The sequence below is a fragment of the Anopheles moucheti genome, chromosome 2 (assembly GCF_943734755.1).
Source record: "Anopheles moucheti chromosome 2, idAnoMoucSN_F20_07, whole genome shotgun sequence".
In the NCBI taxonomy this organism is placed as follows: Eukaryota; Metazoa; Arthropoda; class Insecta; order Diptera; family Culicidae; genus Anopheles; species Anopheles moucheti.
The window spans coordinates 94,368,005-94,391,986 of NC_069140.1; positions in this window are offsets into that span (position 1 = coordinate 94,368,005).

The window sequence follows — 23,982 nt, forward strand, 5'->3', positions numbered from 1 at the left end:
ATGTTTAATATTCGAGACCTAAATAAATGGCGACTGCAAAAACAGTTTGATTTTAAAAAAGAAACTGAAGTCAGCAAATTATTTAGTATAAAACACGTAATGTCTGATCGGATTAATAAGTTCTTCAATAAAAGCATTTTAATAAAATAAAAGAATAGAGAAAATGTTGAAATTTTAGAATTTCATTAAAAAAAATTCCTTGTGATGTCAAAGCCTGCCTGATTGCAGCGAGAACTATTTTTTTTAAATAATGCTGTGTGATCTAAAAATAGGCCTCGTATAAAAAATTGTACTGTTGCAATCTGCCAGACAGACCTATATCAATAGCCCGATTTTTTTGTGTTCCTTCCTTAAACCGTAAACTTTCAAATAGCTCCGGGCCCTGTTTAACATCCGATAACAAATTTCGAAACAGCATCCAATAAAAATGCGCTCGAGTTTGAATTCCAACCGCCAGTGAAAGGAACTCATTAATATTGGCTTTCAAAACCGGGATGGTGGTGTTCAGTTTCATTCGAACAAAAAAGCACCAGCAGGTGGTGGTTCTTCTTGCGCGGCCTAATGTTTCATATTTGGGATGGCGTTTAATATGCATGCAGCAGCAGATCTCTCGCCTTTCGTATCGCCCCAGCAAGCGATCCCTTTTGCGGTAAGGCAAACGCAACCGTTGCTTCACTTCCTTTAACAGTACGGTGCTAATGGAACCGTAACAACAACGGCAAAAAGAAACACATGCACAAAACAAAGCAAATATTTGGAAGCATTTTTCTATCAAAAAACAAAAAAAAAATCGATTGAAAAACATCGCCGAGAACATAGGGAAACATCTGGGAGCAAAACGTTGCGTTCGTGGGTTGTGTCCGGATTATTCATCTATGGAGCGTTTTAGCATATCGACCAACCCAGCTCCCCCCCCCCCCCCCCACGTTTTAGTCTTGCCTTTATCTCGGAAGCGAAACAACGGAAGCGAAAAGTATCAAGTACCCTTTGATCTGGCAAACGCAACAAAAGGCCATCCGATGATGATAGTTGGGAACTCCATCACTTAAGGCGCCCACGAACGGGGCTAGAAAAATTCGAAACCCGGCAGCCCGGTTCAGGTGTGAAGTAATAATGGTAGCCAACCGAACATTGGAAATCCATTAGCATGTTTGATTTTGGTTTTCCATTTTCGTCAAATGGGTGTCGTGCTATTTGAACAACCGTCGATGGTTAAGCTGACGCTAGACCAACAGATGAGACGGAGAGATACAGAGAGTTTTTTGTTGTTGGTTGGTTCAAATCCTACTTGATGGCTTTCCGCCATTCAATCGGTCCTTAACAGCAGAGAACGCACCGGGGTTTTGTTTGTTTTTCACTGTGGTGTGGAGTTTAGCCTTTCTTCTTTCTATGTCCACCTACTTTCGATGCAAATCACTTTCGAAGGTGATCTAGTTTATCTAAATTTAAATAATTCCCGATACGATACGACTTGCTTGTCTTTCGGTTCTCTCTCTCTCTCTCTATCGCTTCGTGTTGGGCAAGCACACTTTCGCTGCTATCTTGTCGCTTGTCCTTGTGGCAGGATGTGATTCATCATTGTAGAACAGCGGTACGGTGTGGTAGTAAAAATAGATCCAGCGCTATATTTTCTAAGCCATTTCCATATAAGTCCTCGCCACACGCACGAAATTAGCACCGCTCGGGAGGGTTTCGGGATTCGGACCCCGGTTTCGTTCTTAATACCACCAACGAATCAAACAAGCGAACCGTTGTTCCGTTTCATAAATCATCACTAAATGGGCATATCGTTGTGTTTGGCCTTCGTGTGCCTCTCCCGAAAGCGGAAATGTCAAATAGATCATTTATGGCGTACGTTTCGCGAGGAGCGTTTTTGGCTGAACCATTTACTAACGATTATTGCCGCATGGAACAATTCTGGACGGTTATATCGTTAGATCAGTATTTGATTTATGCTATTTAAGCGCGAAAAAAGCCATTTTTCCACGCATAACAGTACAGCTAACAAGCCCTCACCGTCGGGCCCTCACCAACAAGAATGGCGACAACACAAGTTTTGGGGCTTGTTTTTGGGGCCATTCAATTTTAAACCCCCGTTTTCCTCCTTATTGCTTGTTCCTGGTAGGTTCACTTGATGTAGTTTCGTCATTAGCATGAAAATGGGTAGCCTCCGAGGCTTTGGTAGCAACCGACAGGCGAAAAGACTTCAATGCTGGCGAAGGCAACAAACCCGCGCGAGAGCGCACGCGGCTGAAACAATCGAACCGGTTCCGTGCAGATGGATGGCCACATCGAATCCATCACCGGCCGGACATGGAGGTGATCGATCTGTCACCGTCATCTGGGCGAAAAGCTGGAAGTTCCTTAAGTCCCTCGCGCTTGTCTTTCGCTTACATTTTATTTTACTTACGCGAGCGGTTGAGTTAAAAATCGGTGTTTACTTTACGGTGAGATAGTAATGCGATTAATGTTTATATGTTGTAATGAAGTACTTAACTTATTGTAGCGGAGGGAAAAATACTTGTAAGGGAGTAAGTTAAATTTAAAATATTTTAATCTTAAAAATGCGTTAAATGTTAATTTAACTTCAAAAATTATGTTAAAGAAAGTTAAAAATTGAAGTTTTTGTATTCCGTTTTATTAGTTGGAAATTTAGCCAAACAATTTTATATAAATATTATTGAACCGCTACATCCTATCCTTATACACCGAAAGGTTAAGAGAACATTCCTCTGCAATGACATCTCACGTTCAAGGAGGCTGGAATTTTGACAAGCTGAAAAAATTACCAACAGCGTGTCGTTTGCTGTTGGTCACACCTCGAACGGCAAAAAAAATGAAGCCAAACCCAGGCAGCACCCGCAGAGACGCTCCCGGGGATGATAAAGAATAAAGAAGATTGAATGTCATAGCGGGCTCCGGTGGCATCGGGAGCCTGCTGGGGAAGGCTCCACCTCCGCCAATAATGTAACCGTTCGAGGCAAAATCTGTACCACACTCAAATTACCTTTCGCGATTGAATCGAAAGCGATCGCTCGAGAGCATACCGGGTCGGTTTGGAAGAATACGATTTTTGGGAAGTGCTTTTGCTTCTTCTGAATCGCTCTCCACTCGAAGGCAATTTTATTCAACTCGAAATGAAAAAAATCCGTATCGATTGGTGAACCCAACCCATACGACGGGCGAGCGGCGAATGAACGCTCTGGAATGTGTCGCGACATCGTGAAAGCGAAATTAAGTGATCACGCAGAGAACAAAGTCCATCTCCTGGTGAAAAATCTACCGAAAATTGTGCTCGTAGCTGTAGTACCAACCCCGCATGGGAAGGTTGACACATGTCAGTCGAAAATCGAAAGTATGGAAAGGAAGAAGTTTTAAAAGATGAATTTGTGATTTTTCGTTTTTCCATCGACCGAGCGAAAGAGAAAGAAAGACATACAGCTCTGTTCCATTCCTGTTTTCCCATATATGGAGAGCGTGACGAAGGGCTTGTCATCAACGGGGCGACTAGATCGATGGAGAACACACACACACGCGCGCGCGTTTGTTCACATTTATGAGACAGATGTTTCTGTCCTCACAGGGACATGGGTATTATTACCGGCAAAGGGTATAAATACATTTATTCCACCAACGGAGAAACTTTTCGGACGAACGAAATACAGTCCAACCGCACTACCGTGGCGGTGGATCAACCCGATGGCGCTCTTTCCCTCTATCTCTCGCAACCCCTATTATTATCGCGAAGGGTGGTTTTATTTCGGGGAGGTACGTGCGAGACGCTGGCAAAGTTGGGAAGTTGATCACTTGATCACATAGCAATCAGTCGCTCGTTTTATGGGTGGCCCACAAAACTACCGATCTGGGCTGGTTCGGTTGGATTGATCCAGATAAATACGTGTTTCCCGAACATTAGTTATTGGTTGATGTCAACAGGCAACAGGCAGGGAACTCTGCGCCCCGAAAAATGAGGGGCCCTCCCAGATCGGAAGGAGAAACACGGAAGCACACACGGAAATAGATATTTGTTTATGGTTCCTCTCGGTAAATAGACGAAACAAAATAATAATGCCAACCCCGGCTCCACCGTTGTTACCGGTGATGATTTAGTGTGATAAACCGCGCCGAACCGCGGTGAAACCCTGCATCCGGAGGAAGAACGGAACCGCTGGTTAGAGATAAAATTATGATAATTTTTATAGCCCCCGCTAGTTAACAAATAGTCTCCGAGATTCGAGAGCAAATCTCGGCTGCTTTTTTTCCCCCAAACGATTTCGTCCCCTTAACAGGGCTTGAAGGTATTGGGGTTTGGCATGGATATCTGTGTACATGGAAGTACAGGTTTTTAAAACCTTCTCGCTGTAGATCGTAAAATTAAATCACACACAAAATTTCGTCCAACATACACACGACCGCCATTAAAGCATTTGGTGCGTTTATCGCTTTGGCTCTTTGGTGATCACAATCGTTGTCGTCTCGTTCGTGGCCGTCGTGCTCGTTCATGATAACGAGAGCCGCTATTTCAACAGCACAACGTCATGTCGTAAAAGATTAAAACTGCTCGAGAATGTGGGATTTTTGGAAGATAATTAACAACAAAACGAGCGTCAAAAGGAAAAAAACGAGGCCACGTAGAAGTAAATGTAGTTCAGTTACTGTAGTGATCTATTGAGACGAAACAAAATGGTGTTGTAAAGGACGGCTATACTCACATTTTAATAATGTTTGCTGAAAAGAACAACCAAAAACTGCGCAATGATTATGTTAAGGAGAGTTTTATTTCATTTAGCTTTTGTTGTAATAACAAAAGATCATTCCTCTGTTCATAAAACAAAAAGCACGGAAATTAAAAACTAATTCGAATTTCAAAGACATGTCGTACAAGCGAGTAGCTTTTGACCAGTTGATCGTTTATCCGTGCTACTATGCAATGACAGTTCTAAACACGATTTGACATTAACATCAACATTAAGATGATTTCCATCCACCATCTTGTATAAATCACTATGGTGAGCTTAGACGAAAAAAATTTTTCAGAGGTTCATCATAAATCTGTCTATTAAACATAATTTCCCCTCATCAACCCACACATATTTAAAAAGATGATATCAACTAATTTGTGTTTTGAATTACAAGTAAATAATTATTACATTATTTTTTTTATTTTTTTTTTTTGTAAAATATGTGTAATGTTTGAGATAGTGCATCGTCTGTATCGGGTATCATACATCAACAAAACCATATCTACCTTTTTATCCGTTTTTTCCGCTTATCCGGTTTCGATAAATCCCCTATAACTCTCAATGACTTTTTATGTGACAGAAGTACAAAACTCTTTTTAAAGCTAAACTTTATATATCTGCATAAACTACAATAAAAACGTTGACTCAACTTTAATAAAAGTTAACTTGTAGTTTCTCTTTAAAAAACCCTGCCTCCTCCGGCCAACGGTGGCTTCCTCCGAGGGTGTGGCAATATCAACAAAAGTAAAGCATGTTCCTCTTTAAAATCGGTTTTTAAACGTAATGTGAACTGCCCGTGCAGCATTCAACGCCATTTAAAACCAACGTCAATTATGTGCAAGCAAAAAGCGAAACACGATAAAGCGCCAGCCCAACGGCAAAACATTCCCCAATTCGCAACAAAGGATAAGCGCGAGTGTTGTGATATAAAACATTGCTCGGCAAAAGCAGTTCGTACAGGGGAAAAAATCGATAAACGACGGAGCACAACAGCGACAATTGTAGCGATCAAAACGTGTCGGTGACGGTGAACATTAAAAATTGAAAACGAAGCGCCAATTTCCGCCCAAAATCGATAATTTTCTCCTTTCACGCGCTCAGTAGCAACAAGAGAGTTCCCTTCCCCACAAACGCTACTGGCAGCTTTCGAGGGTTACAAAAAAAAAAATAAAACAAAGTTTAAGCCACCCCTAGTATCATGTTTGGTTGGCGGATGTTGAAATTTTTTGGAGGTAAACTATGTTTACCACCTTTACAGCCTTCCTTTTTCGCTTGTGCGTTTCGAACGCTCGTTCCCAGCAAGGGAAAGTGTTGAACGGCGATGTGGATGACATTTCGTGCGTCCAGCAGGAAATAGGTAGCCGCTGTTCCGTAGGCAATAGAATAGAAACGGAGCAAGAAAGTGAAACATGCAAATATGGGCGATGGAGGAGAGATTAAATCGTTGCTAAGAGACGATCGGTTATAAACAACAGCACGATAGTAAAACACACAAGCAAGCATAAAGAGAGGAAAGTCACAAAAACCACAGCAGATTTGCTTAACAATGTCGTTTCCAGCCCAGGTTTGCTTTGCGTAAGCCCGTTGCAGAAGCTTACGCTTGCGCTTCCGGATCGATCCAGATCGGTGGCTTTCGGGGTTTTTTGTTTGTCCACCACCACGCCTGAAGCGCACCACCGGGCACCGGGTTGATTGGTCGTAAAATAAAGCGGAACCTGTTGCGAGGGCTGTACGAAAACGGTCGGCAAAACGTCACCTTTAACAGCCTGCCCGGCCAACCGGATGAGCGTAAAATCGATTTCACCCTCGGCAACGACAGCAACTTTGAATAGTGCGCCCTTGCTACCCTCCGAACGGCAGCGAATCGATCGAACCGATCGAGTTTGATCGTAAGTATTGCTACCCGCTCTGTTTCGCCCTATCCGTAGAAAAGATCGCGTACACGGTTGTACTTGAGGCGAATCGTACAGCAACATCGAAATCACCCACCCCAATCGCTTCAACTGATCGGGTTCGCAGTCAGCAACATCAGCAATAAATCGATGGGATGGATAAATGGGGCGGGATGGAGAACGAAAGCCACCCGAGTCCTTCCGTTTGGATGCAATTCTGGACGATGTGTAGCTCCCTGTAGCGCTTGATGTTAACAAACCAATCAACTGTCAAATGCGCCTCGATCGAACCGTCGTCACTGCGTCGGCTGCTGCTGATTGGTGGGAATATCGCATCGGAAATGCACTCGATCGAGTTCAATCGTACGCTGCAATTACCGGAGAGGTCAATGAGGTTTTGCTACAATAAACAGAACGGAGAAATAAACAATGTTACGAATGCAAATACGTCCAAATGGAAAACCACTCTAACCATCATAAAGGCTCATGCGCTGGATGCTGGGATGCTTCTACCTCGGAGACTTTCTAAAAGCAAACGTCATTTTGCTATGCACATAAGGGTGTTTATGTTTGCTCTAGCGGGTGCCAGGTGTAGTTGGGTGGAAAAACGATTTATTGCCCATCGAATAATTTATCTTACACAGTGGGCTTTTCTTCACTCTGGCTGACATAAATCTAAAAGCATTGTGACTTCAATCAACTCCCAGAGTGATCTTTCACTCCACAAAAATACGTTCGTTTCTTCAATGGGGAACAGCAACATGTGAGACTTCGGTTTATTTTCACGATTGTAATTAATTCCCTTAAACTGCTTTTCTTCTTCATTTTTTTCGGCACAATAACCTCAAGAGGTCAAGATCTGCCATTTCTGGCTTTTTGTGACTTTGTTTACCCGTCAGTCCTAGTCAGTTAACGACAGTCCTACGTACGGGGAATTGGTCCGGATGGGATTTTAATTCGGTCCGTTCTTGTGAAGACCAGAACATACATACATACGAACATACATTTTTAAGCAATGTTCAAAAATGAGATACGAGTTAGATTCTAATTTTCTTCATCTAATATATGGATGATCTTAGATCAAATTTGTATTAGAAGTCTTAGAAAGTTGCAGAAGTCCTTGGAGTCGCTCACAATCTAGCGATAGAATCTAATCTGTTTAAGAGTGTGGTTATCATACATCATATCACACACATCGTTGCAATAGCTTTCTCATGACCTTTCGCACATAACGTCCCAAAATTCCTTGAAGTCATCTTTCTCTCCTAATTGATGAATTTTAGACAGGGTTCATGTCTCAGAAATAACTTCTGGAAGAACTAAATAAGTGAACACTAGAACCATATATGGTTTAAATAACTTTTGACTATCAAGACAGCTTTTACGAATGTAAAAGTTCATTTTGGCTGTAATACGACCGATTTATAGACAAACTCTTGCACGTCAAATTTTGTACTGTATCTTTCCTGTGTAAATCAGGCTTTGTTAGTAGGAGCCGTCGTTGGAGACGCCACCATCATCTTGATTGTCTTATGCACCTTTAACTTCTGATTCGACGAATTTCATACTACTGAAGAAATATCATCCATTAATGTGATCAGAATATGCTAGAATAGGGTGTCAGCATTTTGTATTCCCGATACTTTGATAAAAACTTTTGCACTCTGATATCCGAGTGTAAATTCCTACGACCCCTGTTAGATTCCTACGAAAGGAACACATCAATCTTGAAGTATTATTGAGAATACCCTTCAGGTGATATTCAACAATGTAATACCTCTATCTTTGCTGTACTTTGGAGTCTTCTGTCCTGGAGATTTATTACTCTTGAGAGTTTGAATAGAATATATAGATAGGTAGATCAATTTTAGCAGGGAGTTTTTAGATTCTTTATTATTTCAAAAGGATAGTTCCCGAATTTAAATTCGTCCAGATGAACGAATATCTCACACCCTTAGCAAGAATATTGAAGAACATATTACTACAATAAAGAGTATATGTTTTCTCTACGGATATCTGAGTCTCTCAATATTCCGCATGCACAAGAGCTGAGTAGAACAACACACTTAATTAATGTAATGAGGTGCAGGAATATTACAAATATTATGAGCTATTTTTCCCCCTTTTTGAAGAATTCACCAATCGCTATACGGCTCCTTAACGTACCCAACACGCATAAGAACGCAATAAATGGGAAACATAGGCTTGGCCCGCAGAATCGTTTCCAGCCGCTCTGAAGTACCCGCCAATCGACGGCCAATGTCGGGAGCGATCATTATCGCCTTGCCGAGGCAGCTACTACCTGCGAGGCATTCGTGTACTCTATCGTGCCGGTCTAAACCCAACCACCAACTGCGGCTTTTGATAGCGTTCATTCGCGAACCTTGGAAATCCCGGGACCTGCAATCTTGCAATTGCACTCACATCGCCATCGACTTTCTATTTCAACAAAAACATCCCAACAGATGCTGCTCACTGCACTTCCTTCGCGCAGCTTCCGATGTAAGCGGTTCAATCACGAATAGCCGCAAGTGGCCGATGGCGAAACATTGGAATGCACGCGTAGAGATCGATCGATGTCGATTAGGGTTGGCTGAAATTGGTCTCATTAGTGGGTAGGAATTTGATGCCACATACCGAAACCAGGCGTCCGTGTGCGGAGGTAGTGTTGGGCGGATGTGCGACATGTGTGTAACAAGTGTTGGAAACATCACCTTGATGCTGCACCATACCCGGGTTGCGCGACAACCACACCGACCTAGGGCAACGACTTTGAGCTGTGTGATTCGGTTCACCACACCGTCACGGGTGAGTGATTTAAAGACGCCCAGATACAGCCCGATAAATTCCCACCAGCGCTTTAGCAAACGAGTGACTGATTTCATGCATCGTTAAAGGAGAAGATTCGACTCCTATTACAGCACTCCTTCTGCTACATTGGAAGTGGAAGCGAAAAAGACAGCAACGAACGGGTATTAACATATTGAAATCGATTTGCCACACACATCATACGGATGTGTTGTTTATTGGGAAAGCGAACCCATAAACATCGGATCATAATCACCAGCGCGATCGAGCAATGCTAATGGAATGTTGTTGGAGACTAACGATATCTCACGCGTTTAAAGGTTAGAGCTACCTGAAACTGGTCGCAAACGTTGTGGATTCGCCATGCGCTACAGTAATTAAGTGTCTGATCCATTCTTCCCCTGGTTCTATACGATTTGGGCAGGCATTTTTGGGTGTGTGTGTTGGTGTTTTTTCGGACATTTTTGCACAAACTCTACTCATTTCCATTTTATCTAGCTCGATCGAAACGATTCTAATTGTCAACGCTCCATGGCACGTGTTCGACCACCGTTCCGATATGGATCTTAATATCTTCACAATTCCTTCACCGCTCTGCGCCACGTTTTCAACAAATGTCCGTATGGGAAACCGGCTCAACCCGAGTGAACATTGAGGGAGTTAGTCACCTTTGCGCATTAGCATCATTTTCGGATAAATCATTGCATGAAGGTAAACACACACTCATAAACGGACGACGTTAGGCTCTAATTAAGAATCGAACGATTGGACTCACGATTTGAATCCATACTCCTTCTCACCCTTTAGCCCTCGGTCACTAAATTAAGCAGGCATATATGAGCCAAATAAATGAAACGATCAAGCTGAATCAAAACAAAGCCTAAAATCCTCTTCAGCCCATAAAAACAAACACACACACGGCCGGCACGGTGAGTCTAATGCTAGAAATTATGGACGCTAGTAGCTGACGCCGACCCCTAACGGGGACACACATTCGGGTGAGTTGTTGGACAAAAAAGCGATAAAAAAAATATTATCACCATTAATATTCATTATCAGCCACACCGATCCACCCGACGGGCACGCTGCCGCTCATGGTGATGAGTTTTGAGATGAGCTTGGGAGTGTTTTTTTTTTTCGTTTTCGTTGCCGGTTTTGTGGCAATACATATTTTCGGAGGACTCATTTTCTTTCGATTCAGGTTCAGATCGGACCACGCCGTAACGATGGACGCGAGTGAACAAACGAATGATCAAACATTAATCTTATTAATCGTCATCCCGTTTGCGGGCCGCGAAGACGGCGCAGAAATGGTAATCGAGAAACGGAGAACCGAACGAACAACAACCTCGGCCGGAGTCAATCATTCACGCACGACTCCCCTTCTGCTTGGTTCGGGGTTCTCGGCACTCTGCACTTCCCTTATATTAAACGCCAGAAACGATCGTTCTTGATCGTCCCGTCCGTCTCGTTTCACTCCCCCCAAAAAAAGCACCGTCCACAACATCGGGAAACAACCAATCGCGAAAGTCATTAACATTCCGCAAAACGGTCTCAGTCGCAGGGTTTGAACCAAAAAAAAAAACACACGCGGACTCAGCGCCACCTTTAACCGTACCACCGAAGCGTTTGGTTTGTTTGCACGATGAATGGCCACGACGGGACGTTTCGGTGGACCGCGAGTGGGACCGAGAGGTGACTTGAATGGTATGTCTTTTTATAGTTGTTGCTTCCCCGGTTCTAAAGTGTGCGCTGCAGAGACGCGATTTCAAACGCGGTGATCATGATTGAGATGAAACTGTGTCGTTCTTTTGGGGCGACGAAAACAGACAGAAACATGCGCTTGTGAATGTTGGCTTGCGTACGGGTGGATGGTGGATGTAATTTTTTAGGACCCAATTTTTGGCCTGCAACGCAAAATTGATGTGTTAGAAGCACACATAACGAGTCAACGAGACATGTCTCATTAGTTTGGCTTTATCGTGCACAGGATGCGTTTTTTGTTATAATATTGTATTTATATGAACATGTTTACGAAATTATTTGAATTTTCTTTATTTTTCTCAAGCTTACACTTTGGCAGAAATAAATGATCACTCAAGAAATCATTTTCATGCAAACTAAAGGGTTTTCCAATAGAGATTTCTTATTTTTGAGGACTATAATCATTTGAACCCTATTTTGAATCTGTGAATTTAGATTTAAATTGTTCGCTTTATAAGTTTTGATTAAATGGATGTCTTCACCATGTTATAGCCAAATTTGAACTCACCACGACATTTGAAGGATATATTTTTTTTAATGTTCCAATTTTAGACCACACCAGAGCAACTTTTAACTATTAACTTACTCACTGTGAGTGAGTTGTTATTCTCATGAGTGAGTTAATATTCGACTCAAAGAGTTTTAACTCAAGATTTAAATAACGTTTTCATGAGTGAGTTGCTGCTAAATGAGTGAGCTATTACTCTCACGAGTAATTTGATTGTTGAGTTAGTTAATAAATAATTTTATAATGGGTCTGATGCAGAACTAAATGAGTGATCTATTAATCTCATGAGTGAGTCGATGGTCGGCGCAAAGAGTTATAACTCATAAATGAAATAATTTTTCCATGGGTGAGTTGCTGAACTAAACCAATGCACCTATTTCATGTTATGCTGAGAAGTAATTCATAAAACAACAATAATACTATTGGAAAATAGATCTTTAAAGATTCAACCAAAAGAGTTAAATCTCTAATGTATCTTACCTGCTCTTAATCAATTCATTACAGTGTAACAACACACAACTTCCATTACCAGCTCGGTTTATTTAACTTAAACGATAGAAAACACCTAATGGAAAACCCTTTATGAGAGCTTCCCAACTGCACACATAAAACCCCTTTTACGACCGGAAGTGAAATCCTTTTTGCCAACCATTTTTCTATCATATGTGGTCCGGCCAATAAAAATTTGCGCTCGTTAATGCAAAGCTTACACCCGTTCTGCGCAAAACGATCGCCGCGTAGCAAAGTGTTGCATTATATATTTTTTTGTGCTGCTCCTCATGTTGCTATGTCTTTAGCAAAGTTTAATTGGTTGGTTCGTGGCCAGGCAGGGCAGCAATTTGTCTCCTCCTCGCCGTACACTACTATGCAGGAAGGGGGGCTAGTTAAAGTGTGTTTAAATCGTAGAAAGTGATCTCATTACAACAGTGCCCCCGAAAAAAAGGGGCACGAGATGGGAAATAAAAATGAAGCAAAAACTATTACTTTTCACCATTCTATTCACCGGAATAGTTTAGTGCAGCAGCTCGGCGTGGGTCAGAGAAGCATACAGACCGCACGAAAAAAAAAACTGCTCCCCTATTCAAATCGCGGCGCGCATGCCGTACCATTACCGCCACAATACACCGAACGCCGAACGGCTGGTTGGACGCACGCTTCTTTAATTTAATTATATGGCGTGAGCATAATATTAAGAGCATACTTCCTACTCGGTAAGCGAGGTGGACGCAGATTTTTCTAACGAATTTTGGCTATCCCTTCCATCCAGTGGGTTGTTGTTTTTTTTTTGTTTCTACAATGGCCTCGTTATGTTTTTTTTTTCGTGTGGCCTTTTCTTTGTCTCCAGAAAGGTAAAACCTCCCAAATCTTGATTTGTCGTTATGTTCGTTTATTTACTTTTTTTGTCTCCCTCCCCACTCGCTCTCCTGAACGGGATTAGCGGCTCTAAAAGACATTCGTCAAGAGGAGTAAACCGCTGCTGGGCTGATGCTGCCGAACTAGTTCTCGTACTACGCGCCGCTGCCCGACGTTTCGGAGCCGTTTCTAATGACGCATAATTGTGTCTCGTTACCGGGGACCCATCGAGTGTCCGCTCGGGAAGAAAAACGACCGTTCGTGGGTGATGATTATGATTAATCTCCGGTCGCACGAGTCGCCCGCGAGAACAACGAATCGGAAAGGCATGCAAGGCTAAAGCCAAAACCCCGAGCCGAAAAAAAAATGTTTATCGTGCGCTTTCTAGCTTGGGTAGATGTAGATGATATGGTGAAGAAGCGGGAACTACACCAAAAAAAAAAACAACCACTGCCGAACGTCCATCAAGCCCAGTGCCGGTACAGACGGAAGTGCCAACCGCTGTCACAAATGTCCCGCTAGTGGCGTTGAAATTACTCACGATTCAAGCTACCAGCCACCAGGCATTCTTCCTATCTGATTCGGATTGCGGAGTGAATAGATGAAAAGTAAAACGATTCTGTTTCTTCTCGCTTTGGGACACCACAAACCCGCGGGTCCCGGCACAGGGCCGCAAACAGCCGCAAACCGAGCGTATAAACGAAAGACTGCACGCAAGCGACGAACCTCCGCTTTTTATTTTTCGAGTGTGCGCCGCATCGTCACCGGTGACGATTCTCACACTTTGTGGCCATGTTTCTTCTGCGGGGTAGGCCAGCGTGAATTGGGGCCACGCGCTGTGCGTCGTGATTGTTCGTAAGGTTTTGCCGCGCTCTAGCCTTGGTGCGTTCGGTTGTTGCGAGGGCAGACAGAGCCCAACTGCTAGCTCTCAGTGACATACCAGGTTGTTGTGCGTATTTTTATCGAAAAATCATTTCTCCTAAAGCGCACAAACACCACAACCGGCCACCAGATATGGCGATGTTACCGAAACGATGTCCCGCGATGGATTTAACTGTTAAAATCCTCATCAAGATTATCTGGTTGACCTTTTTTTCGCCCCGCTCGAGCAACGCTCTAGCAGAAATGGGAAGATTTATTTCACGCGCCGACCCCGGCTGGGCCGGTTGAAACGTGATCTATTGCCGAAAAGGATAGATCCGCCAGTGCTGTATCGTCATTATCCGCCAAAGCAACGCTAATGAGCACCCTGGCCGTATCGCAGTGAAAGCAACAATGGGAAAAAATCAATCGCAATCCATTAAAACGTGATGCTATTCGGTGCTATCGGCTGTGCTACGATGGCCATCGGTTGATTCACCGTCCGACGCACGCGGTGCAACGCTTGCTGTACTACTTTGTAAGGGCACGTTCTTGCCATTTTTAACACGATTTCTGGCACGCATCTTAGCACGCTCGGGACGAACCTTCCCGGCGGCCAGTCACAAACGAGCACCACCGATGTATGATTACGACCGATTACACCAGTGCCAATCGGTGGTAATAAAACAGGAACCCAGCGAAAACATGCGAGAAAATGACAGATAAGGATAGATCTATCCTGCAGCCCATCTTGCGGCAAATCATCTTTCTCGATCGTCCACGGTACGGACGCGACCAAATTTGTGACCGGCGATTTTTATCGCATCACGAGCCGTTGGTACGTGTTGATCGAGCTGGTTTCATCTCCGCGCCCCTTTAAATGGGCAGCGACCGTAAGTGAAAACGCTCTCAAGCATATGGTACGAACCGAACACGCGAGATGTTATAATATTTTAATGAATTAATTAAATTTTCATTACTCCTGGGATGGCGGTGGGATGATACGGTTGCCCTCTCGCGGAGAGTAAAAGTAAACGGAAGATGATAAAAACAATCACATGCGTACGGCTGCAACGTTGCAGTAGGGGCGCATCGAATGGAACGGAGATTCACACGCTGACCAGCGGACCGGTGAAGAACAGGTTGTGTGTGTGAGTGACTAAACCACCACCATCACCACCAACACCATCATTTCGAGCGCATTTTCCATGCAGTTTTCCCCCTCGAGTCCGCTAAGCCGTGGTGGTCAGTTAAGCTTATCGCTTTGCGGGATGTGTCTCTTCTCTCGCCACCATCCGGAACATGCTTCCCATTAGTTGGCGAACAACTTACAACTGGCATTCGCCCAAGGTGAATGTGGATTTTTCCGACTGTTACGAATGTTTCTACAACTTCCGCACCATTGCCTTCGGAGGTTTTTATTTTTTCTCACACGAAACATCGATGCGGAATCAGTTGTTTTGTGAAATTATGTACCAAAGAACTGAAAGGAGGCTTGGTACTTGGCTAATGAAAATAAGGGCGGAAAGGAGGAAAAGCCCGAGTATATTATAGGGTTGGCCATTCTAGTGAATCTTGCAAACAAATCTTTCACTTGGTAGTGTATTACGCCGGTTGCCGCTTCTAGCAATACTCCAACCGCAATCGGAAGGGGCCTTGTTAGAGAGGGCAGAGGTTTCGCGCGGTCCCTACAATCAAGTTGTAGCCAAAGCAACCCCTAAAGAATTGGGGCCAATTCAAAATTATAGTGTTCTGCTTGTGCTGCTTTTACTTATCATTTCTGAGCTGATTATAGAGCCACAAAACCGAACCTTTACCGTGATTATTGTTTTCGGTGGAAGATGCATCTGGTTGGTGGAAAAACTTTGTAAATCTGTTGGAAATCATGGACAAGTTGCGGCCCTAAATGATCCCAATGTGTCACCATTGATCATGCGTTGTGTAAACAAACGAAAGACTTGCGGCAAGCGACGAACCCTCCCACGTTGGGACGGATCGGCGCTAAAAGATCCTGTGAAAGCGAGCATTTGCGGTTAAAGTTGCTTATTTATGCATCTGTGCGATCACTTTCACCCGGGGAAAACCCCACGGGTGGGATGTCGATCGATTTCCACATAATTAGATAATTAGCACCGGGAGGGACCGAGCAACAAAATCGGCCACCCGTCTCATAATTAATGTCGAAGTGCTTCGGGGGCCCTTAATACGGTCGGGGTACGGTAGTTTGTTTCCCTTTCCGTTCGGGATTTTTCCCAGCCCAACACATCGAACAGACGGTGTCGATAGTGAAAACCGATCCTCGGCGTAGTAAAGGGAAGAAAATTATTATTATCCGCCCATTGACTTTGGGACACATATCGACACAACGGCCATGAATGAATGGATCCGGTGATGGATGGGAGTATTAGATTTCACTCGGCAGGGGGGAGATGGGAAAAGGAAGGTTTAATTTTCCCATGTTTCCCATGTGTATTATGCACCGTCCGGTTTGCCGTCCCGACCCGCGCGCTGCCGATACGTGGTGTCGCAGGCGATAAACGAGCAAAGGCAATGCAAATCAGACGGCAAATGAATTACTTCAAGCTTCGTTGTGTTGCACACAGCGCGATGAGAATGCTCTCCTCCTGTGCCCCGAACGGTGCAGGCATTCTGCTACGATAAACATGATCGTATATACACGGGCACGACATTGATCCATTGGCACCCAACCCCCGGTAGCATTTGCGCACTTTTCATTCACTCTCCGCATTCGCACGGAACGGACGGAAGAAAGTGAAATTTTATGCCATCGTAATAATAATAGACTTTTAAGCTAAAGTCGAGTAGAGGTTATTGTGGTGATGTCGATACTAAAAAAAAAGCCAACCCCTTCGAAGCCCCGATCCATCCACATGGAAAAACCTGTTTCCACCTCTTCTGCTCGCACGCCTTTGTCTTCTTCGCATTCGGTTTTACCACACGAGGTTAAGGCACGACGCTTCACCGTAAACCGTAATCGACACTGGCAATTTACATTTTCACCCCAAACATCGATCCCGTAATGATGCAAATAATAATAAAGAAAGCTCCACACTGCACCTTCCGCCTACTGCGATCATGTCGGCAGCTTCTTAATGTGTTGTTTTTTTTTTGTTTCGTTCAATCCAATCCTTCCACCCCCCCAACCCTGTTCGCATGTTGGTGCGATTTATCAACCCCTTCTGGGAAGCGACTGGTCGGGGGGTGAAAAAATTGCGCGAAAATTCACATGCGATCGCGATCGACACTTTCGCAGGCGGAAAGGATGGGGACAATTGTCATGGGGAGCAATATTATGCGAATCGCACGCAGAAACAAAAAAAAGAAACATGCTCGCGACCGCACCGAGAAAGTGACTGGTGAGTGTCTGTTTATGAGGGTTCGCTCGATTCGCGAACGATTCGAATGGATTGTATAGCATCCATTTTCTTTTATCACTTCCCAAATCATTTCACTAATTCCCTGTAATAGACAATGGCATCGACAAGCGCAACGAACCGCATCATGCTGCATGGGAAAGGGTTCGTGTATTGGCATATCGTTGAAGTCTTTAGTATGGCATGATCTCGTTAAGATTGTATTCGCTCGGTGCGCTTTCGGTGTAATTATGTTGCATCGCACGAACATGAGCGGGACGCAATCAAGCGCCGACAAATGATTCGGACAACCGCGTTATCTCGTGTTCACTCATTAGTACGCCTATTTTTGGGGGATTAGATTAGCGTCCAATTGTTGCCTGTTCAAAGAAGAAATGATTATTGATAAATTATCTCGAATAGGCGCGCAACGAGTTACGTTTACTAACGCAAGACAGTGAATTAAAAATGGTGTTCATCAATTTGTGATTGTGCAACACACGAAACATTTATCTCTGGCTTTATTGACTTCAATTTATGGTTTGTGTAACGTTTTTTTTGAAATTTATTATATTTTTTTATATCCTACGCCTACGTGAATAAATTAAATGTGAAGAAAAGAAATCGATACTACTAAGACGATGCTAATTTGTACACATTTCGCCTTGTACAGCATCCTAGACAACACTACCATTATGTCCGACCCGCACGTGAACCAGTAGCGCGGCTTAAACTCGCCTTAATCTCGAGTGTCATTGACCTTCGGTTTGTCCAACTCTCGGCCAACAACAATAACAGAAAAGCCACTCTGTCAAATTCTGGCTAATAAAACAATTCAAGAAGCAGAATAATGAATTGCACAACCGTGTACTCAAGCGAGGTGGTGGTTGCGTTCTCGCGCTATAGAATGACGGCGCAATGACAAATGCCGCGAAGGTCGACTACCGATTATTGTTAGGCCGATCGCAAACTCCCCAAAAAAAAACTACGGGGGAACAAGAAACACACACACATACACACAGAAAACAAACCGGGAGAAAATAAAGTCGAGCGCGAAAGGGGGAATAAATAACACGGCAGCATGCGCGGCCCGAAACAAGTTCCAAGTGATCTGGAGGTCGTTCGGTGTGCGAGGCTCGCGAATAATTCATCCCACCGCTGCTGGCCTTTTTAAGTGAATGCCGCATCAAACTGGACCAAGTGAATGTGTCTGTGCGTTTCTTGTTGCTTTTTTTGGCATTAACTTCCTTCGTTCTGTAGTGTTGCAACACACATAAAATAAAAGGAACAAAACGACTACCGTTGGGCGAAACTGTCAAATCGCGCGACCGTTCGTTTTGCAAAGGCGGTTGATTTGTACGATAAGTTGTTTACCTGCGGAAGGGCCTACCAGAAACACTACAGAGAGGGTGGAAGTGTTGCGGTAGAGTTAATCACTTTATTGCGTGGAGAGTGAACGCGCCTTGTTGAGCAGCCGGGCCCGGCTTGTTCTTCATGCACGAGATGACAGTTCGCTAGCTACCGGTGAAATTGATCAGCGAAAATAATACTACTTTGCGAGGCGGAAATTAGCTGCTTCACTTACGCAATGAGTGCAATCCCCCCCCCCGGCCGCCGTTGACAAACCTACGCCACGCGACGATGCCGGGATTGAAGAGGAGTCGACCGGACACCGGGTTGCGTGTCGCGTTGGTAGTCTCCGGTTCCGGTTTGAGACAGTGGTCTATAATTGCTTTTGTCTATTAAACATGTGTTCTACAGGGAAATTGAAGCAACACATCTGATAATAAGGGACAAAACAAAGCTGTGTTTTACGACATTCAATTTAAAACTAATGTCAATAATCTCATTAAAAATATAAATGTTTGTCCGATGCGCTAAACTTCTCAAATATACTAAAAATATTAACATTTAACATATGTAGCACAAGCAAGTTCCATTTTCATAATAATTGTTCGAACATAAATTAAAAACATTGATTCCGGACAACCGATGATTTTTCTATTGAAATGTAAAAAATTCAAAAAAAAAATTAAAGTCCCATCCTTATTCTCTTTCTGCCTTGTTATTACAGCCTCAACTTCATCCTTAAAATGTCTTGATTTGAAGAAGTAAATATTACTTTGATTTTTATCTGTTGATTCTTATTTATTAATATGATTCAGAACAAAAATTCACTGAATCATTAGTAAAAGAAGGAAGAAAATTGCCTAAACAATAAATAATTTACCTTCGCTTTTGCTTATTAAGTTGAATAAGTCTATAAATCCGTCCGAGACCCATTTTATTGCGACCGAGCGGCAGCAATATGTCTGAACTCAATAATTTTGTAGTTCTGTTAGAAAGTTTTATAAAGAGGTGAAATAATTCCTAGATGTTGCACCATAAAATCACTCACTAGTGTCATTTTTGTTGACACACCACATTTAACCAACGAATAAATATGAAATAATTTTGTTGCATACAAACTTCAATAGACCATTGCCTCATCATAGCTTGTCGCACGATTATGACTACTTGGACGAAGAAATTACATGCACGGGCGAGATTCTCGAAAACCTTCTCTCGTGCTCAACACGATCCTGCTCCTCTATTCAACCACCGACATCTTACGCCTTATTGCATGTTCCAAGCGTGGACAAGTAAGTTGTCAGCTTAAAGTGACAATTAACCGAGCAGATAATTGTGTTCGTGTAAAGTTGCAGCCTTTAAAGCACTGCAAACATACCCACTTCATCTGCCGCATCAACAGCTGCGACAGCAGCAAGAGCAAACATTAGGATCGTGTAATGTGAGTGTTGCTGGTGAACATTTCCTCATCCTCGACCACCTTTAAACCACAACAATGTAAGCCTCCTTACGGGGTAGTCTGTACCACTGCCGGAGTTACCTTTCCGCTTACTTCTAATGCCTTTTGGATGTACGAAAATTTACACATAATAGGGCGCACACGGTACACTGGTTGACCTAAATTTAACGATGAGGTAAATAATATTCGGTTTTCAGATGTAAAGCTCATGCAATGAAAGTTGTTGTTTTGCTCCACTTTACTTGGCTTGTGTGTGTGTCCCGCACTCGATCGGTGTGCAAAAATATGCAAATCCTCTCGCTGGCACAGTCGAAACGGTTGATTCATTTGGGAGAAAGCAACAAAAGCTCTTGTGCCCTTTCCCATTCGGAACCAGTTCCTTCAGGGGCAGTGCTTGACGATGCAATGCCGGAATAAGCAATATGGGGTTTTCTTTGTACAAACTGAAGCCGCCTTTTTCGTAGAACATTTAAATACAAAATATTCACTGGAGATTGTTACAAACCGTGAATTAAAGCTTTATCAACATCATTAGCGGCAAACATGAAACAAAAAGGCTTCCATTCGGGATATTGCTATCGGCACATCTCAGCTCAACTTTTCCCACCACAAATGACAACAATCGGTGCGATTTTTCCCATTTGCTTCACTCAATACAACCGATCCAATAATTTCCGCGTCCGAGTTCAATAAAAACTGATTGCATTTCCCGATCGGCAGGCTGATGACGTTTGCTTTATTGCACACAGCGTGGCAAGTGCCGGGAATGGACATTTTCTCACCGAAAACCCCCCAAAACCCGGGCTCACTCGTCGATGAAGGAAATGGAAAATGGCTACCGAGGATCGCGAATATCACATTTGAATTGCACCGTGCTGTTCCGCTCTTTCTCTTTTCCGTGCTGGGGAATCGAACAACATCAACAACTCCGGACCGTTCTTTTCTCGGGGCAGAGGAAGCCAAATGATCCTAACCCTCCCGAACTGGTCGAGAGGTCGATGGATGGGGACTGAGATTTTATTGCTCGGCGCACGAAGTTTAACGGCGGTTTGTGCTATTGCTTCTACCCTTTCTAAGCCATAAAGCGACGTGGAGGCAAAATAGAAGCGGAGAAAAATGATTAGTTTATACGCTGCTTCACACCATTTCGATAGTAGTTGTTTTCCGAGCGCTCTCCGACGCAGCGAACTTTAAATTGCTCGGCCCGTTTATGGGACCTTTGGGGATGGTAAAGGTAAAACGAAAAAAGACCCAAAAGGTTCCGCAGGGGCATTATCGCCCAAACATCCATAAACCACCCTCCGGGAGGGGCAGGGTGGGGTTCCCGTGAGTGGAGATTGACCGGCACATTAGGCATCATATTCCATTAAGCCGCGGAACGATCGTGAGCCGATCGTTACGATAGATCGGAAATAAACTGTCTCTTGCGTTCATTTTGGGGACGATGTTCATCCCGATGGGCAATATTGCAGTCGAGAATGGGTCAAAAGTAGCAAACAATCTCACCTCTCAGGGACATGAACGCATGAACGAACCGTTTACGGACATTTTTTGTTATTGTATAATTACCAATTGGCCTCTATTTTGAAGAAGCGGGGGGACAGCTCAGTGCCATCAATTGCAGTTGGAAAATGCCGCTCGGACTGAACCCACAGTAAAATGGGTTGGTTTCGTTTCACAAATTACCGCCCAAAAATGTTTTGCATCCAAATGAAACTCACACCGTAAACCTCAATCGTCCTTCAAAGTTCGGTACTTGTACAACCGGTGGTTGGGTGCAGTTGAAGATGTAATCGGTTTTTTTAATTTCATAACCATACGATTGCTGCCGCTCTCTTTGGTTCGTTTGGAATGTTTCTGACATAAATTACCACTACAATTGCTGCTGTAAAAGAGTGGTGAATTATTTATCATGCAAAAAAGTGTTTTGTTAAATCGGTTTTTGAAAAGAGCTTTACGATTGAGATTTTTAAAGGCCCATTATGGACCACCGCTCATTTGAGCGGGGAGCTCTAATTGTAAGATTTTGACTACATGTTGTTACTTGTATTCCTTATGAGTTTATGATTCTTGGGTATGCATGAATCTATTAAGGATTCATGAATTTTTGAGCGTTTGTGAATCGCTTATTCTTTGGCTTGACAGATGACGGCTTGAAGCGCAAGAACGTAGGTACTTCATTGAGGATGAATGTGATGACGAAGAGATTCAGTTGATGCCGCCGATGTATGAAATCCAGAGCCGCATTATTATGGGGAATCGTGAATACTATGGACTCCACGGCCTCCTATATATCAAATTCTAGTACACTATGGGTATTCTAGGGAGTTCTGGACGATACCGATTTATGGTGGTACAGGCTAGAGCACGTGAGGATGTCGGACTTATTACCTACTAGGAACGTGGTGTTCGTTTGAGGGAGCTGCTCATGTCCACCAGGAAGTCGAATAGGAGCATAACGACCTCATTAGGTGGATCAAGTGCAACTAAACTTGTCGGAAGGTTGAGGATGAAGTTGTGCAAACAAGAACCAACCTTCTTGGAACGGTTGTTTTCAAAATGACTCAGAGCGATAATAATCTTTGAGGATTCAGTAATCTTCAATGATCTTTTAAATGGCTGATGATTTGAATAACTTCTCACTGAAGATGCATACGATTGTTTTACATAGTGCGTAGCTGAAACTCCCTGAAGAAATTCTCGTCTATCACTATTCTCTTAATCGTTGTAAATAAACCCTTATTATGTGCTGACAACGTTGAAACAGGATCACCTGTTTTCATCTCATCAAACAACCTTTCTCAACCGTTCCCCACTGATGTCTAGCAAAAACGGAAGTAAGTTGAAGGATATCCTGCACCGATTTGCATAGAATCATCATAAATCGCGTGTCGTAAAATATCCCCGCGTAATTCAATCTCAGCTTCTCGCCACGAACCCGTCAAAACAAACCCAGAAAGAGAGAAAGAGAGCAAAACCCCGCTCCTAATCATAAACTCCTTCTCCATCACGTGAAAGTTGTTGTTGTGCACACTGTCTGGGTAATTACACCGACGTCAACACAACCTGGTGGTATTAAAACGCTCAACGCGATCGACCGTTACTTGTTTTTAATGAGCTGATCGATTACCCGTCCGGTGTGGCGCATCTTCGCGGGAAAATTGACAGCGACTAGACAGAAACGACCACTTTTTTGCGCCCTCCCGGGTTCTTCATTACCCTGTTGCGCCATTATGATTGTCATCACCGTCGAAGCTCATCACGAGCTGCGTCCGCATCAACTGCTCGCTTTTCCAACATTTCCCTCCGGTGGAAATCGATCGGTTGGCAGACACCCGGTGAAAGAATCTATTTCCAGCCAGCCCAGAGGCAATCTGTTTAAGCAACCGATGAAAACCGTTTAAAATAAAAATGGCTTCGGCTGAGGATATAGAAGAGAGCTCATTTTACAGACTAAACCATGTAAAATGACAGCACTGGCAGCGGGTTGTTGGATGCCATTAAATCTGGAGCGCGTAAATAATTAGCTGCCCACTTTACCCAAAGCGCTCGCCGATCCTGACAAGGTGTGGAGCTTAGGATCGCCGTTTTTCGTCCAGTGAAGCTTTTAAGCGAGCATTAGTAGTAAACACATTACAACGTAGCAGTGTTCTGCAGGCAAACCCCAAACCCAAAAGCGCAATAAATCGAACCGCAAAATGTCGTTTGAAGTGCTGGTGCTGGTGTCAAGGTTTAGGCGCTTGGAAGCAATAAAATGGCACCTGTTGGTGCGGGAGCTGCCCGTTTTGCTTCCCTTGTGTCTATCTACCCCAGCAGCACTGGGGCCGCAACGGAAGGTGATCACGATTTATTTTGATTCAATTGCTTTCGT